Source organism: Lepisma saccharinum, chromosome 29 (genome assembly GCF_977018435.1).
Source record: "Lepisma saccharinum chromosome 29, izLepSacc3.1, whole genome shotgun sequence".
NCBI lineage: Eukaryota > Metazoa > Arthropoda > Insecta > Zygentoma > Lepismatidae > Lepisma > Lepisma saccharinum.
Window position 1 is genome coordinate 17,086,158 of NC_139257.1, and position 14,497 is coordinate 17,100,654.

Here is a 14,497-nt window from a genome sequence, read left to right on the forward strand (position 1 = left end):
TCCCTATCTATAAGCATCGCTCCCAATCCCTATCTATGTTCATCGCTCCCAATCTCTATATATGTGTATCGTCCAAAATCCCTACCTATGTTCATCGCCCGCAATCCTAATCAATGTTCATCGCCTGCAATCCTTATCTATGTTCATCGCCCCCAATCCCTATCTATGTTCATAGTTCCCAATCCTTACCTATGTTCATCGCTTGCAATCCTTATCTATGTTCATCGCCCGTAATCCTCATCTATGTTTATTGTCCCCGATCCCCATCTATGTTCATTGACCCGAATCCTTATCTTTCATCACCCGAAATTTCTATCTCTGTTCATCGTCCCCAATCCCTATCTATGTTCATCGCCCCCAATCCTTATCTTTCATCGCCACCAATCCTTATCTATACCTTAGTCTCTCCTCCCCTCCTATCTTTCTTCGCTTCCTATGATATGTCCGTCTTTCTACTCATTATCATTCGTCGCACCCTACATTTCGTTCCCCTTATCTTGTATCATCTCCTATGTTTCTACAGCCCATTAAATTTTGTGGACTCCTATCTTTCATCACCCTTCACCATTCGTGGCCCTTATGTTTCGTCGTTCCTATTTAAGTCACTCCTTGCACTTAAGCTTCCTTCTCCCCTATAAAATTGTATTGTAGTCTAAATGCCTGAGACACCAGATAAACTGTGGGATCAAAGTAATTTCATGGAATATCACTTCGACATGTAATAAGTAGGCTATATCTTTTCGTTTGTTTGTCGATAGTAATTTATCACCACACCCCACACTGCTGTAGGAATATATCTTTGTTGCATAATTACGATTAAATAAATACAGACAAGGATGTTCCACCGCTTTCCTTTCTCGCAAGTCACAACGGGTCGTTTACACTTTCGGGGGCGCTTTCTCTTAACTACAGAATAGAAATAGCATTCTGTACCTCGATGCTTTCTATCGATAATTAATCTATCGATTTCAAAGACAGTTTGTGCCGTCATCATGAAAGGCTTTATTTATTACCGTTCCTAATTAGATATTGTTAGACGTAACGACAGAGTCAAGGAGAAATATGACGTGTGTGTGACGTCACTTCCTTTAAGTGTGGTATTCAATGTGTTTGTTGTTCGTGTGTCTTTTGATCACTTGTGTCAAGTATGCAATAAAGGCAGTTAACGTCACACGATCTATATTTAATAATTTGAGAACCGATCTGGCGTTTCAAATTAGCCTTGTGAAGTCGATAATAAACATATCCTTGCATCGCAGCGCGTTCAAGGAACGTTTTCAAAACATTACGCCTTTGTTCCCTTAACAGCGAAAAGCAACGCGGTGAATTTTCGACCTAGTTTAGTAACATATCGATCGTTAGCACTGGCAACTCTGCATCTACTGACGTCTCAATGAGGGGAGAAGTTTATTTTTACACAAGTATGCGTTTCCACACTGACCTATAAGCACATGCTGAAGAAAAGAGATCGTTTATCGAGCGTAAACCATAACAAAACATGACAGATATTAAGATGGTTGTTACTTACCTCATGTGCTGAAATGTTCCTGCGGACTAGTTGAGGAATAGCGCACTGTTTTTTTCCATTCCAAGAGGCACGTGTGGCCAGATTCCCCCGCTGCGTGGCGCTCGCTGCTTCAGGAAGAAGCAGAATATTCGACGTCGTTTTTACGTCACGAGCCTCTGACGGTGTCGTTTTAACCTCCAACCATTGCACCGCGAGGCAGTGTTGACAGGTGCAGATATTTTGAGCAAGGGTTGGTGGAAATATTTCGTCAAGCTCGAAGCTCGATGATTAGCGCTTTTGGCTATCATGATAGTGCAGTTGTTTTCAACCTTTTTCAGTCCGGGACCCACCTTGAAGGATATTACACTTCATGAGCGCCAGCAGAAATACTTGTAGGGTTTATAACAGAGGCGCAACCACTAATTTTTGTCTGGGGGGGGGGGCAAGTACCAGGATAAATGTACCAATAATAATAATAATAATAATATATTATTATTATTATTATTATTATTGACGTAATTTAGTAGTAGTATCAGAGACGTTATTATCCTCGTAAATTAAGCAAAAAAGGAATAGAAGTCGGTGCTAAAGCATTTGTCGTCGAACAAAGTATTTGAACTACTTTTGAAAAAACAGAAAATGCTTGATAAATGCATTCCGAATATAATTGTTTTTTTTTCTCCTTTTTACATTCACATGTATAACTTTCATGCACGGTATATGTTTCACACATATGCAACATGGAGCGACGTAAAATAAGAAAATACATATGCAACGTGCCAAAACTAAATTATGTACTTATTCAAAGTTTATTTAAAACATATATTATTTAAATGCATTACACAATCAATTCATCCACTTCATAATAAACCAACAGGAAGAATTATATAAATTGTCTCTGAAATGTGCACGCTCCTTTTCCTCAAAATAATTGTCAATGCATTTAAGACAAAATCAATTTTTAGAAGTCTTACTTCTCTCTGTGGTAATCTACAATGCAATGTAAAGAAAATTTTAAGATCCAATTTTTATTGCAGACTGAAATCAATATTGATTTAATAGGGAGCAAATATTTTCACATGGCGCCATAGTATTCTCTCTTTTCCAACTTTTTCATTTAGATCGTTCGGCGCCTAGGGCCGACTCCCGCCACCCCCTAGCTACGGCTTGAACTTCATGAGACCAAGAAAGCGAGCAAGAAAATTTTACGAAAAGTATTTTTATTTGTATAAAATTTGAAATTGATCCGCGGTAATTGCTCTCTTGCACTTGGCCGTCAATGTTTGTCCCCTCCTTGCCCCCCCCCATAGAACTCATTTCCGTTCAAGGTTGGGGGGCATTGCCCCCCCCCCCTGTGGTTCCGCCACTGATTTATAATCATATTTTTGCTAACGTCGAGTACTTTAACAAGTTCTCTTTTACGCTTGCTTAAACAAATTACACATACTTCATTCTAGGAAAGTGAATATGTAATTCAAAAGACCAATTTACTCTACTAAACACACATGTTCAAATTGAAAACAATTTTCTTTTTACTCACCGATGTAATGTGACGTTTGCGGCTGCCTTTTCCGCATAAGCTTGGTTTATATTTGGTTCGATGGTGGTTAACTTAAGTCGTAAATTTGAGTGCGCGTTAAGTTTATTTCTGTACTTGCTTTTCACACAAATATAAGGTGGAGAACGACGTAAGTAATGAGTAGGTCTCGGAAATTGAGGAAAAATCCTTTTTTTTTTCCCCTAGTGTCCGAAGACGAGGCCCAACATAATATATGTTCATTTTGGGTCATTGTAGGCCAGAAAAAGGTGGGTTTTATTTGTCCTTTGTTGCCTTTTTCGGCGTTTTTTGGCTTATTGGTCCTTTTTTAGCCTTTTTTAGGTCTTAACGGCTTTTTTTTTTTGCAACTTCACCTTCTTTCGACTACGTTTTTACTGCCCATTCTCAATTCGAATCATCATCAGTTCACCACCTCTTAAACATCCGTTCTGTAGTATATATATATATATTTGAACCGATCCCTGAAACGAGAGAAAAACCTTTTTGGACGACTGAAGCAGGTACGGTACAAGGTCGTTTAACCGTAACTTGTCTGGAAGTTCGCGCTGGAGATGACTATTGTGATATACAGCAATGCCAACTGAGGTAAGGTTTCCGAAGTCCTATTTCTGTAACCCTTGTGTGGTTAGGCCAAATATGATTCTTCAAATATGATTTTTCGAATTATGTTAATCTAAAAAATATATAATGTCTGAAAGAAGATGCATTTCATTCATATAGTTTTTCGCACTGTGTGTTCCATACCACCAATTTTTTAAAAAAAATTTATTCATTAAAATGCAATGCAACGTGCCACCACTCGTAACTCCTGGCTATGGAGATCCGAATAGGCAACACACCGCTCCTTGCTCCGGCTGGTCAGTTGGGAGCACCAGTTCTCACCCAGGGTTCGGGATTAAGACGATCCACCCTTCCTCCAGGAAGGAAACCACCGAATTGCAACACGTGACAGTAGATAAAATTCCAAATACTTTATAATTAAAATGTCCAAAATCTTTAATCAGGAATCGCGCGTGTACATACTGATTCGCACAAGTTAAAAGTTATAATTTGTTGGGTCATGCACGCTCGCAGGCAGTGACAAGCAATTTATTTAACACGAGAGTCCGCGCACCGCCTTCACAGTTAATAGCAAGACCTCAACTGCTACCTCAAGCGCGAGGCGCAGCATAACAGATTGTTGTCTTACAATACTACAAACTCATAACATAAAATAACACAAGAAAAACTGATAATTTGTATAACACATCAATGTTAATTAGCGATAGTAAGCTAAAGTTCAGGTTGGCAACAATTAAAAATGCCAACGTGGAAGTTTTTACATCGCCAAGAACACGAAGCGTGGTTCCCCCACTCCTAACATAAACAGCCAATAGGAATACGATATTTTATTAAAAACGAGGGAGAAATACTTTGCTATAATATTACAATGTTAAACTATATAGAAATAACTAAACTGATTTTTATCAAATAAATCATATTTGCCCTTGTACATAAAAAACATGATTAAATAAAGATTTAGTTTATAACGAAGACAAATTACTTCAATCTTGTACATTGTTGAACAAAAATCGATATTAAGAAGAGATGTATTTAACTTGTGCTTAAACAATGAAAACGTTGCATATATTATTTGGGATAATTATTAGCCTATGAATTCTGAATAAATGTTGCAAAAATACGCGAATAATATTATAACATAAGATAAAACGTAAATATATACATGAATTATAAAAACAATTAAGTATAAATAATTTAATCCAAGTTCTTAACTTGAAAGTATACGAATAAGATAAATGCCAATATACAACTTAAATCTGGCTAACATGGCGGTCGTTACAAAATATGTAATTAAAACTGAAGTTATTAATTAATTTGGATCACATTTATACGTCCTTTTTCCGTTTTTAGGTCCTTTTTTTATATGTTTAGGTCTTTCTATAGGTCTTTGTTTGGCAATTTATAGGTCTTTAACTTCCGAGCTCTAGGAATTAGCCTCATCCGGAAGTTCAGGATACTCAGCTCTTGATGATATCCTAAACTTTATTTAGTCTGAATCTAAAAATGTAGTTTTAATGCCAGAATCACAGCGGATATAATGCAGTTCTTCACTTAGTTTTACTGATGCCGGCTCGGTAGCTCAGTGGTTAGAGCAATGGCACGGTATGCCAGAGACGCGGGTTCGAGTTCTGGTCGAGACTGCATTTTCCGCTGAGAATTTGTACGTATGACAGCATGTTTGAAATTTCGAAATGTGTCTCGAATCCAGTTCAATTCACTGTAATTTTCTGGAAAGCAATTTTCAGTCTCGTTACCGAGAGCAAAGAGATGAGATTTGCCTCAGAATTGGAAAACTCAGTAGGTAAGGAAAGGTCATTCTCACTTACAAAATATCGTAAGGTTTGGAAGGCATAAAAGTAACCATGTTTTACATTTTCTGACCGCAAACTGATTTTCTTCTGCCGAAACGAAAACTACAGATATTCGATTCCCTCGAGTTAAACATCAAAGAGATGCCGGTAAGAAGCAATGGTGGAACGCGATCAACAGAAATGTAAAGTCTAGACTGCAAAAGAAACAGTAGGCGAATTGTCCACCACCATTTTAAATCGGTCTGTATTACACAATGTGATGACAACGAATTGAAATAATGACATCAATAAGCAGAGAACAATGCTTGCTTCGAACCAACATAGTTTCATTCCTTAAAACAACACAGAATGTAGAATAAAAAATTAATGAAAACAGAGGTGGACAATTTGCCTACCACTATCTTTGCCGTTGACTGTACAACACGGGTTGAATTTAAATTGTTAATACAATATATCTTAGTAATTTAAATGTAATTGGCTTCTAAGACACAGTAAATAAAATTTCGAGCCCGACTTCAAGACCCACCAAACGCCCACTCGGGACCCAGCAGTGGTTCGCGCCCCATAGGTTGAGAAATGATGTGCTAGAGTGCCCGTCAAATCTCCTGCATATGGCAATAGCCAATAGAAGAGCTCAACAGCGGTGCCACAATAATTCAAACACCGTTTTCCACGTTAAACTGTGAAATGTGCCATGCTTTATAATGTGGTAAACGTGAAATGTGGCTGCTAGCCCTCTAAGTAGTTCAAAGGGCGTGTAAAGAGGTCACTAGTGTGCACGTTCTTACGTTCTTGCGATTTCCCAACACTTTCGCTTTTGCCACTTACAACGTTTACCACTTTTAGTCCTCAAATTATTACAATTAATATACAATTAGTTTGTATTATTACCTAAGAGCAGTACACGTTGAAAGTTGAAAAAAACAAGTATTCCTGGAGGCTAAATTAATGTTTCTTTTCATTTCCAATGTGCTAGAGTGTGACGATCATTATATTTAATTACAAAACTAGGTGTGTTCGCTATCAAACTATTATTTATCTATCAAAGTTGCAATTTTTGACCATAGCCAATAACATTCTGTAATATAATTATCTTTTCTTTACTTTTAATTGAATTTACATAATTTGATATAATATTGTCACTTCATGATTTTATTCTATAATTAAAGAATAGTTTATATTATTTTTAATGTAAATATTTGTTTAGAATTTAATTTCAGTAATTATGAGTATTTTCAGTGTGTCAAAACAATACTTGAAGTAGAAATAAGGTTATTTATTTATCGGAAGCACCATCGTCTTATAAACTCGTAATAAACCGTACACAAACAATTATTTTTATCTGGCGCGGGGTCCCCTGTAGTGCCCGAGTTGCCCCTCTCTTGGGCCGGCTCTGGTGGAGAGTATTGAAAGCAGTTTTGGGCGGGGCGCTAGGGCGGCTGGAGTCCCGGGTTTGAATGGCTGGGTGTACTTTGTGAGTATCCATTTATCAAGTTCATAGTATCATCACCAGGGGTAGGATTTTTATGACTAAAAATCACCAAAATATGCAAAATAAAATATGCTCTTATGACCTAAAATTTTACAAAATATGCCCTTATAACTAGACTGTTTCAAACATCAATATCTAACTTATGCTGAAATATTTTCATATACAGCGTGTAACAAAAGTCCGGGAACACTTTAAAAAATTTATTGTAGCCAAACGAGTAGCATTACAAAGAAACAAAGTACATTATTTCAAAGAGTAAAGTTCTTATTTTTTTTTCTCATTGCAGGTGTTACGTGTAGTTCCATATATCGTCGCTAGGTGGTGTCATAATCAAGATGGCGCTTTCTGGAGCTGGTCTTTGTCTTTAGGGTATAACTTTTGCACTAACTGTAGTCTGTACGGTTTCATGTTTATTTTTTTACGAAAGGCACGCCACACAGTCATTGTTGACATTTCCAACTCACGTGAAGCTCTGCGTATAGATTTTCTCGGACTCCTTGTGAAAGCTTCTATCACTCGCTCAATGTCATTTTCACTCACACCTGGCCGACCACTTCTCTTCTTGACACACAAACACTCAGTTTCCACAAACTTTACATGCCAATTGTAGATTGCCTTCTTGGTTGGTGCTGCTTTCCCGTATTTCATCCTAAATTTTCGTTGAACATCCGTTGCACTTTTTGTTTTGTCAAATTCTAGCACGCAGAAAGCCTTCTCAGCTCCAGAAAGCGCCATCTTGATTATGACACCACCTAGCGACGATATATGGAACTACACGTAACACCTGCAATGAGAAAAAAACATAAAACTTTACTCTTTGAAATGATGAACTTTGTCACTTTGTAATGCTACTCGTTTGGCTACAATATTTTTTTAAAGTGTTCCCGGACTTTTGTTACACGCTGTACATACTATTTTTAGTTCACTTTATGAGCTCTGATGAGTTAAAATGCACAATGAATACTTTCTGTAAATTTTCAATTAAAAATAATAAGGACTTTGCTGCAGTCCAAAAAAAATTTAAAAAAACCCTTGAGTGAACATGAGAGTAACAACGAATCCACTTGGAAAATGACTGTATATTTTTTTGAAAAAGCGAAAATATTCTGAATATGACCGAAAATCCATCAAAATATTCTTTATCACGTAGAAATGGCCAAATATGCCAAAATATGCCCTTAGAAGGCGCCTTAATTCATTTAGTTTCTTCACAATGTGAATTTCTATATATTTAGGGAACACAACACCCTTACCAAAAAAATATGCTAAGTCATAAAAATTCTAGGGCTAATCATCATCCTCAAGGTCGTGCTTAGCCAGGAATGGTAGAAATGCGACGCTAAATAACAAAACCAAATTAGGAAAGTTGACCTTTTGATCACAGTTTTGTTATTAATTAAGTTCAGTTTTTCTCACAAAGGCTAATCGGGTATAGAGTTACAGTTTTAGAGTTTAATCCGAACCACTGTACAATATGCCTCTACCTGGAATTGAATCCGACACCCCTTGAATATATAACGAACCTGAGAGTTGAAGGTTTTATATTTGTAAGAAGTTAAGATTTTTAAAATGTTTGTTACTTCAAATAATGTGCAAGTTGTCACAGACAATTATAGTTAGACTGATGTTTATAAATACGTTAAAATCTGTTCGTGTTGACGTCACTTTCTCATCTCAGCAGAGGAAGTGAACCCACCTTAATGTTTCTCACCTGACGACAGACTGCGTTTGGAAAAACAGGTGAAGGTGAAGGATCAAGAAGAACTTGGAAACGGAGAGAATTAATTATAGAGATGCATTAGGATGTAGTATTTTGGACTGGATTAGTGATCGATCATTACATTTCATGAACGATGGGTCAGCTACTCATTATCCATGGAATGGTAAATCACCAACAGCCATAGATTTTACTATTGTGTCAAATAATATAATAAATAAATTGTTTTGGGAAGTAGATTTTGTGAAAAGGGGTAGTGATAATTTGCCAATTTTCATTACACTGTTAAATGATGCATACTCAGTACCTAAAATATATTCATTACCAATTAGAAGGTGGCAGGTTAAAAACATCGATTGGGAATTATATTCTGTAATTTTGGACTCTTATATCTCAATGGAAGATATTAAACAGGAACAAAACATAACGTGTCAACGTTATTTACAATTAATAACGTATGCAATGGATATTGTAGCTAAACGGAAGAAAATTAATAATAAAAACAACTTTCCTACTATAAGTTGGTGGAATGAGGAGTGTCAAGATGCAAAAGAAGAAAGAATAAGATTATCTGAAATATTTGCTGAACAACCTTTGCCAAATAATTGGATAAATTTAAAACAAGTAATTGCTAAAGCAAAACGTATCTTTAATAAAGCAAGAAGGCAAGCGTGGGAAGAATTCTGTGAATCATTATCACCATCTGTTAAAACAAACACAATTTGGAAAAAAATAAATTTTCTTAAAAAAGGACATAAAACTAGAGTTTCACCTATAACAACAATTTGGCAAGAACATTTTGAAAAAAAGTTTACACCTAGTTATGTAAGAAATAAAAAACCCGAGATTATAAATAACAAGTTCCAGTGATGAATTTTATTAAAAAATAACATTGCAAGAATTAAGAGAAATTCTAAGAAATATAAAATCAACTGCTCCAGGATACGACGGAATAACGTATGAAATGATAGGACATCAATCGGACACTACATTAAAAGTACTTGTAAATATTTATAATAATATTCTGAGAAGTGGAAATGTGCCACAAAACTGGAAAACACATCTGATACTACCTATACTTAAATCAACTAAAGATCCGAAAGAAGCTGAATCATATCGACCTATTACGTTGGCTCCTACAATTGAGAAAATATTTGAAAGATTATTATTAAAAAGATTAGAGTGGTATTTTGAGAAAGAACAATATTTTTATCCCTATCAGTTCGGTTTTAGGCTAAACAAGGGTTGTATTGATGCATGTTCCGCAACACTCCACCCTTACCGGGCCGCTTCTGGCAGGAAAAACCCAAATAAACAACTAAATAGGCTCGTTAGTCCTGGGTTCCCATCCCGTTCCTCACCAGAGCGCTCGGAACCAAAGAACCAATCACAGGCAAGAACTTACTGAATTAATGTTGCAGGGTGATTGCTGAAAACTCGCAGAAATGGGCTTTATACATTTATTTACAATTTAACAGAACAAGGCTCGGATTCTTCCAATAATTCTCTAAGTTACTTATTTACATTCCTCTAACGTGAGCCCCACGGCAGAACTGCCAAGTGGAAAGCTGAGCATCGGCAGAACTGCCTCGGGATGCTTTTTCTCAAGGGAGGCCACTGGAGCCCGAAGATCGCTCTCCCTTCTGCTATCCAGTTCAAAACACACTCTCCTTGTCCTCTGTCCGAGACCATATTTATACTTCCTCCCGCATCGCATGGGGGAGGGCTGAAAGTTCAAACCTTATTGGCTCTTATAAGCTACACAGAACCATGGAAGAAACCCAAGAATACAAAATCATACACAATCACAAAAAAAGAAACAAAAAAACAAATACTGTTTGTAACAGTATTATACTCCCCTCACCGAAAGAAAAGGCTTACCCCAGGTAAGTCTGAGTGTCCAATGTCCTGGTGAGGTTTGCCTGAAAGAAAAAAAACACTAACACCGTCCACTTCACTTCACTTCACTGACTTTACACTTCCCGGAATAAGTCTCTCCGAATGTTCCTCACTGCATCCTGTGATCTCTGGAACCGGTGACATCCTAATTCATCGTCGTGAAGTCCATTTCCAGGTGTGGGCTGTTTGACATCCATGGCAAGGACGTCCTCTTCCAGGCGGCTTCATTCTTGTGAGGTTCTGGGATCGAACCTCTCTCCATCCACTCCTAGGGTAGGAGTACTGTCCAGCACGTGAATTCGCGGCACTATTCTGCTTAATTACTACAGAAAGTGCAAACACTCGCGAGTAAATATGCCTCCGAATAAAATTAAACTTTTAACTAATGGAGATTTCTATTAGAACTGTCCCTTTAAATAAACTATTTTCTAAGGGATGCGGCAAAGGAGAAAAGACTGGTTTGTTATGGTCTACCCAGCTGTTTCCCCCGAAACTCCATGGGGTGGCTCTGGGTCAGCTGACCGTTCTTCCCTGCGCCTTTCGTTTCCACCAGAAACCTTACGTCACGCTTCGGGCATCCTTTCACCTGGTTGTTCACTGCTAATGCGATCGAATCCAAGTTTTCTGACCACTTGCTCTGTTCCGTGCAGAATTTGGCTATCGCTCTCTTTACTGTCTCAATTGCTGCTTCTGCAAGATCTGCTTGTGGGCGGTATGGAGTAATGTACACGGGTTTGCAGTTGATAGTTTTCAGTACTTGACGAAACAGGCGGCTACGAAACACACCTCGATTATCACTGGTAAATATCGATGGAAAGCCGTAAAGGTGACAATATTTCAGTAATGCATTGGAAATTGTCCTAGCTGTCACTGTTGTCAAGGGTTCCAAGAATATGTGTCTCGTAAAAGAATCTTCAATGAGAAATACGTAGCGATAACGCCCCTTAGAACTGGTCGGAAATGGTCCAATCAAATCTCCGTACAATTTCACTCCTGGGCGTGGCTGGTTGCAACTTCTCATGAATCCCATCTTTTTACAAGAATCTGGATTGTATCTCAAACAGGTGAGGCATGATCTGCAGTAATCTCTAACATCAGAGTAAACATTTTTCCACGTAAACTGTTCCAAAATCTTGAACAGTGTCTTAGCTGCCCCTGGATGTGCGGCGTGAACTTCGTCATGGGATAATCGCAGCACTTCTGGTTTCAACGAATCCGGTGTCCAAATCTTTTGCTGCTGTCCAAACACGGGAAACATCCCCTTCCCTTCTTCTATGTTTCTGTAGAGAATCCCATCTTCATCCAGGTAAGAAGTGCTCAGATGAAAATCAAAAACTTTCCTGTTCAATTTCTCATCCAATTGAACTTCCTCTCCCTTAAGGCACGCAATTAACAAAGACAAATATGGGTCCTTCTGTTGCTCTCTTGCCCATTATCGTTTATCTTCCAAGTTTATATTGCCGGTTGTTATTTCGTTTACTTCCAACTTCTTTGCATTAGGTTCTATTGCTGATTGAGTGAAATTGTTGATTTCGCCACGAGGCTCAGGTGTTACATCACCAAGGAGTTCAACAGAAGCGGTGTCAGGGTTGTCTCTCAAAAGACGTTTAAAGAAAACAGAGCAATACAATTCTTCATCTTCGCTGTTCCGTCCATCATCAGAAGTAGCAAGTGACATTGCATCCTCCTTAATGTCCACTAAGGTTACTTTCTTTCGTTCCGTTTCCTTCGCAGCCGAAGTACCGGGACTCGAACCAGAGTCCTCTCTTCCCAGGCAAGTAGGCTTCTTTCTCTTCCTTTTTTCCTGGAACTTGCTGAATTTCTCATTCACATCCTTCAGGTCGCTAATCGGAATATGATCTTCTTTTTCTTTCCTCGCCGATAACTTTTTCTTTTTCCCGACTTTCTCGGCTCTGGGGGTTTGCAACACTTGTTTGTCACGGTTCTCTTCTAAGTGAATGACGGTGGAAGACAGGAGGTTACTAGTTTTCTTCTCTTTCTTCCCAATTGTATCAAAAGGAATAATATCGTCCCTTTCATTCTGAAAAGCCCAACCGTTCAACGCGGGTGCAATTAAAAACTTCTACCGGCGATCAGGTCATTCTGGGGATTCTCCAAAACAAAGAATTTCTCTCGGACCCGTTGACCATAGAAAGTTACATTGAAAAAGACATGTCCCACAGTTGTTGTTTTCCCTTCAGCTAACTGTACATTCAGCTTGCTATGACGTAATTTCGCCCCCTTTCCTTCCAATTTCCGAAATAAAGACAAACTCATGCAGGATATATTAGCCCCGGTATCCATATACATATGGATATGAATTCCATTTATTTCTCCAAAAACGAAAGGTTCCTGAATTTTACTATTTGGCATCTTTATTGTCGAATTACAGGCGCGTCTCACTGTCACGCCCTGTCCATTACGTTCTCTTGACTCTGAAACATTATCTCTCCTTGCAGCTTTGTGAAAACTTGCCAGATGTGCAGTTGATTGACAAACGTAACACTTGCGTTCTTTGCCAGACATTCTTGGGTGGTCAGTAGTCGCTTTTGTCTCCCTGGAAACAGCAGGGGGTTCCTTCCCTAACCTAGAATATTTCCCAGGGTAGAGAATACGTAATAGATCATCCCCCGCGGCGCTACTCGCCCCCCTAACGGCCACCAGTCCCTCGGACTGAGGTGTAGCGCCTCTCAAGGCAAAGTTAATGATTTCCTGTTCTGTTTCATACTGACGAAACGTAGCGTTTTCCAACATCTCTCCCTGTAACTTCAAAGCATACGCGTGAAGCTCTTTCATGCTGTTGAAATTCTGACATCTTAATATCTCACGATACACAGGGTTACATTTACGCCAAATAAAATTAACCTTCTCTTCGACTGTAGCGGTGGATTTTGCCCTCTCGAACCATCTATCTATCTTACGAATATAGACTGCCAAGGACTCGCTCTTTAGCTGAAAGCGAGAATCCAAGAATCGCTCTAATTCTCGTTCGTGATCCAACCCATGAAAATTCTTGAGAAACAAATCCCTGAATTGCACATATCCTTCAAACGGGCTTGCAAAATGAAAGAATTCCTTCGCCTCTCCTTTCAACGCTAACGGAAGATGATAAAGCAATAATTCCTCTTCATTTATGCCCAAAAGATCCCTGTATGCATCCAGTTCATCCAAAAAGCTATAAACTTCCATCCCTTTTGTTTCCCCATTAAAAGTCGGTAACTGTACTCTAATGTCGTCTGGAAGAATCCTCGGCCTGTTTGTTACTCTTGCATTATTTTCTGTACCCATTGTTGGCGTCGAACTACTTTCCCCATTAACGGAGGACAACGTAGATTGAGCCCTTGTCAGCATTTCGACCCTTTTACAACAACCGTTTTCCTTTCTATGCCTGTGTCCTTTCACACAAAAAATCCAAGGACGAGACCCCAATAATTCTCTGTTCCGCAACACTCCACCCTTACCGGGCCGCTTCTGGCAGGAAAAACCCAAATAAACAACTAAATAGGCTCGTTAGTCCTGGGTTCCCATCCCGTTCCTCACCAGAGCGCTCGGAACCAAAGAATCAATCACAGGCAAGAACTTACTGAATTAATGTTGCAGGGTGATTGCTGAAAACTCGCAGAAATGGGCTTTATACATTTATTTACAATTTAACAGAACAAGGCTCGGATTCTTCCAATAATTCTCTAAGTTACTTATTTACATTCCTCTAACGTGAGCCCCACGGCAGAACTGCCAAGTGGAAAGCTGAGCATCGGCAGAACTGCCTTGGGATGCTTTTTCTCAAGGGAGGCCACTGGAGCCCGAAGATCGCTCTGCCTTCTGCTATCCAGTTCAAAACACACTCTCCTTGTCCTCTGTCCGAGACCATATTTATACTTCCTCCCGCATCGCATGGGGGAGGGCTGAAAGTTCAAACCTTATTGGCTCTTATAAGCTACACAGAACCATG

The 14,497-nt window shown here is 38.7% G+C and overlaps 1 protein-coding gene across 1 annotated transcript in view; it reads right to left on the reverse strand.

Moving 5' to 3' along the window:
- The window catches only part of LOC145981299 (sodium-coupled monocarboxylate transporter 1-like), a 102,448-nt gene extending 100,819 nt beyond the window's left edge, over positions 1-1,629 (reverse strand). The window contains exon 1 of the mRNA XM_083114489.1: positions 1,529-1,629. The gene's annotated coding sequence lies outside the window, so the exon portion shown is untranslated. The remainder of the gene's footprint in view (positions 1-1,528) is intronic.
- Between the last annotated feature and the right edge of the window lie 12,868 nt (positions 1,630-14,497).